The sequence below is a fragment of the Rattus norvegicus genome, chromosome 11 (assembly GCF_036323735.1).
Source record: "Rattus norvegicus strain BN/NHsdMcwi chromosome 11, GRCr8, whole genome shotgun sequence".
NCBI lineage: Eukaryota > Metazoa > Chordata > Mammalia > Rodentia > Muridae > Rattus > Rattus norvegicus.
Window position 1 is genome coordinate 73965203 of NC_086029.1, and position 4808 is coordinate 73970010.

Consider the following 4808-nt stretch of genomic DNA (forward strand, 5'->3'; position numbering starts at 1 on the left):
GCTTAGTACTCTTCTAGGCTCTTTTACATAGGAGCACCTACCACAGAATAATTGGTTTTGGACACTTTAGCATTCTGCATTTCAAAACCTTTTGCTCTTGGCAGAGCTAACCCCACATATGTTTTTCCTGATCCACTATCAGTAATGTGTGAGTTTGATAACACACAGGGCTTATTCTCCTTAACTGGAATTTGGAAGGCTGGGGATGGCCTTACTTATTTACTGTGTGTTATGACACTTGCATCTCTATGTGGGGAGGACACGGAATGTTTGACTAAATAAAGCTTGTGTCTTGGATACTGTCTGTCATTTTCATCCTGTTCAGAGCTTCTAGGGACGATCGGCCAAGAAACCAAGACCCAGGTTTAGGATCTTGGGAGGCATAAGATCAGAAGAGTCCATGCTCTTTTTCTATCTGCCGTCCCTACAACCATGTTCTGTTTGGAAATGAGTTCAGGAGAGAGGCCTTAAGATATTGAAAAATAAAACAGCCATTCTGCCATCCTCAATTCATCCAGAGAAACTGGAATGTGAGCGGACATATATTTAAATATTTGAAAAGCATCTTTTTCATGTGGGTGTCAAAATGACAAATAATCCAAGGCAGGGAAAAATGCACCCAATGATCCCCAATCTCCCTCCTCTCATTATGGAGATAAATCCCAGAGGGATATGAAGATAGTAGAGGAAGTAGGGAAAATAGCAGCAATCCCAGATATGGTGGCCAGGGGAATGAATTTAGAAACCATTCTGGATTCAGGCTTAGGGACCTGTGTTTGCCCTGATGATGGCCAGTGCAGAGTAGCATAGAGCACTGAATCAGGAGGCAGCACGTTGGGAGGGAGACCTGAGAGACTGTTTGCTTTGGGGTTTCTCTCCTAATAGAATGAACTTTAAGGGATTTCAGTGTGATTCTGTCTAGTGTTCCTAAGTAAAAGTGGCTCACAGAGCCTTATCCAGCCCACTTATGTATGTAGAACTACATGGGGACTTTCAGGAAAATAAGCTCTCTAGGGAGACTCCCAGCATCACTGCCAGAAATCACTGCAGATGCTAGCCAGCAGAAGAAATGCCAGCTCAAATGAATCTTTCCCTGGTTATGACCAGAATATCAAACCATAGAGGGCTTTAGAGAAGAGGACCAAGGGTCAACTGGGCTATGGGGAGATTCTGAGGCCAGACGTTTATAAAGCAAATTGAGTGGGGTTGTATCTTCCACAGAGCTGAGTCTAGATAGGGTGTTATATATGAGGACTTTAGAATAGGACCCAGATACATAAGTCACATGATGGACCTTCTACTGGAATATCTGGTGGCTAGAACCAGGATAGCCCAGCACTGGACAGTGTCCAGTCACCCAGCTGCAATGCAATTTAAATGCACGTTTGTGTGATGCCTCTGCGAAGTGTTATAGACAGAATGCGCACCATCACTTTGAGGACTTCATCTGCATAAATCCCTGTCCAGTGCACTCATTCCCAGTGACAGATTAATTCCTTTCTCAGGTTCTGCTCAAGAGTGTATTGCAGAATACTAATACTGTTCCCTAGAGAGGGGGGTGGAGACCGGGGTGGAGAGGGAGTAGGAGGGAGAAGAGAGGAGAAGGCACCTTCCAATATCTATCTCAGCACAAAGAAAACTTGGATGACAGTATGCTTAATGGGGAGGTAGGAATCGAGCCTTCTGACTTTCCCCAGGAGAGGAGGTTCATGCAAAATCTAAGTTGTAGGGTTCAGGTAGTGTGCAAATTTGCAGCCATTCATGTTGGCTTTGTATTCTGAAAGGCTCCAGGATAATGGTAAGACACCAAGAGTTGTTCTAGAAGCTCAGCTTTAGTTCCTTCTCACTGTGTCCTCCTAAGCAGGTGAGGGATGCTGTTCGTGGAGAAAAGACTGAGCCTATGATTTCATGTCAGTCTATTTAAAGACAGAAAGATCATTCCACCGAAGCATTCTTTAAAACAGCCCTGAGACACAGGTCACATCTGTAGCGATGTTAGCTGAGGGGAGGCAGCATTTTACCTCCCACATCCAGCATCTCACTGGGTATCTTTCTGAGTCGACGCCTGAAAAATGACTGTGATGGTATTTGTAGTTTATCAAGTCTCCCAGCTGAGGTGTCAGGTGCAAAGAACTAACTCGTCACTCCAACATTCCCTGGCATTTGCTAACCACAAGGAAGAATGGAGGGCAGAGGGATTCGAGAATTCCGCAGCACTGGTGCAGCAGCTGGGGAGGGACAGAAATTTAGCTGTCACTTGGAGGAAAACTCCATTTCATTTTGCGATTAGAAAGGAATGAAAGTTAAACTAGGTGGGCCATCCCCGGCCAGCCTCCTGCCAGGGCTTTAGGGAATCATGAGAGGTCTGCTCAGCACAGTGAAGGGTTACACCTGTCACTTTTCAAGATCAGTTCATTTTCCTTTTCGATAGCAGGAGACACCATCACATTCCAGTGAGGGCCAATTCCACAGCTATTGCAAAATGCTGAAATGGGTCACACTGCCGCGTAGACCGCTGGCAAACCTAGGTTTGGGCCTCCCCATACCTGCATAGCAGCTACATAGCCAATGAACCTCACTTCTAACTACTACATCATTCTCCAACTATCCCTCTTCTCAGCATAGTAAACCCACTTGTTGCCGCCAGTGGAGCTGTAGCCTCCTTATCTGTTCTCTTGCTGTGCCTAGTTTCTTGCAGTGTTTTCTCTTCTACATAGTGATAAATCGCTCAAGAGTGTGGGCAGAGTTGAACTGTGTGTTTAACATACCATTCTAAAAGTACCTTACGCGTCATGTCTGGAGGACTTATGCCTACTTTTAGGAAATAAAGACAAAAGATTTACTAACATTTCCCTGATATTATGGTTGAAACAGGGAGACAATACAATTTTTATATTCCACAGGGCACAGAACTTCCATCCTCCTCCTTGCTCCCTTTTGCAAGGTGTGTGTGAGTGTGTGTGTGTGTGTGTGTGTGTGTGTGTGTTGTGTCTTTTTAAAATACTAGCTCATGTAAGTGTCAACTAAACACCATAGTAATTGTAACTTTTTCTGTACAACGAAGTCAACAGTGGGTATTAAAATAAAGGAAAAAGGTGTAATAGGTTGGGAATATACCCAGGGGTCTGTAGGCAAGTTAGGGATCATAATAGGAACTTCTTATTTTGATTCTTCTAATACTGAGTTCAGTAGTCTTCGACTTTATGTTCTGTTGAAAATCTGAATACATAGAGAATAACAGAATTCAACTGGTAGATGGTTCGATCAACTTCCTAAACCTGATGTTGGAAACCTTCTGTCCTTGGGGGACCACCACCATTTCTGTGAACATGTTACTCAGTTTTCTCTCTTAGAACATGAATATTTAAGCTTCGAACCTTTCATTGAACAGATCCTTTCCATATTTTCATATTTTTTGAGAAAAATCATAGAAAGGGAAGTTATATTATCTGGCATTTAGCCAAAAGATTCTCAGATATGACAGATGATGAAAAATAAACTGAACTCAGTCCTCCACCATTCCCTTCCTGAAAATTCTATGTGATAAGTTTGATATTTGGCATGAAATTCGTCAACATTTTCAAGACTAAAAACAAATTACTGTATTGTTGCCATGTAGTTACTCGAGAAAACTGACAGATTATTGAAAATATTTCTTGCATTTATGGTAAATAGGAGAGTGAAACTTTAAACCCAGGTAAGTAGCAGCCCTAATTTTCCAACCTTTAAAATAATTTTATAATCCTCCATACAATCTTCCATCCCTGAAATTTCCACAGAGATAAATACACACACACACACACACACACACACACACACACACACACACACACACACACGTTAACTATCCAAATCCTCATTTTCAATTCCTTTAACCCAGAACCATGTTACAAGGAGAAAATCCAACTTGCTCTTATTAAAAGAATGATTAGTCACGAAATCAAATAAAAATATGTAGCAGCGGAGCGGGGGATGAAGAACTGGGAGTAGCCACTGGAGGGTTCCAGACACCAAGAAAGTGAGAGGCTCCCAGGACCCAACAGGGATGACTTTAGCCAAGATGTACAGTGAAGGGGAGATAGAACCTGTAGAGACCTCCTCCAGTAGATAGGCATGGTCGCCAGTTGAGAGATGGGGCCTCCCACCCATCTCAATGTTTTGAACCCATAAATTTTCTGTCGAAAGGAAAGACAGGGACAGAAAATAGAGCAGAGACTGAAGGAAGGGCTGTCCCTGGATGGATCCAACCCGTCTGCAGATAACAAACTCTGACGTTTTCTGTTTCCAAGAGGCACTTGCTGGTAGGAAACTGGTATGGCTGTTCCCTGGGAGGTTCTGCCAGAATCAGACCAATGCAGATGTAGATGCTTGGTTCCAACCTTCAGACTGAGCTTAGGAAACCCGGTGTGGTGTGGGAGCTGATGGAAGGACTGGAGGAGCAGAGAGGTACTGCAATCCCATAGGAAGAACAATGTCGGCTGGCGGGACTACCCAGTGCTCCATGGGAACTAGATCAGCAACCAAGGAGAGTACAGAGAGGGCTCTAGGGCTCCAGACACATATGTAGAAGAGGATGGCCTTGGCTGATATCAATGGGAGGGGACGTCCTTGATCCTATGGAGGTCTGGTGCCCCACCATAGGGGGTTGCTGGAGCGGTGGGTCAGAAGTGGGTGGGAGGGTGGGTGGCATTCTTATAGAGGCAAAGGGGAAGGGGAGAGGACGGACGTTGGGATGTGGGGTTGTGGAAAGGTAAACGGAAGGGGGATATCTTTGAGATTTAAAAAAAATGGAACGTTAAAGAAAGAGA

General features: G+C 44.1%; 1 protein-coding gene across 2 annotated transcripts in view; it reads right to left on the reverse strand.

The window, feature by feature from the left end:
• Window positions 1-4808, reverse strand: part of Lsamp (limbic system-associated membrane protein) — a 2169735-nt gene that overhangs the window by 1911918 nt on the left and 253009 nt on the right. The gene's annotated exons all lie outside the window — the stretch shown is intronic.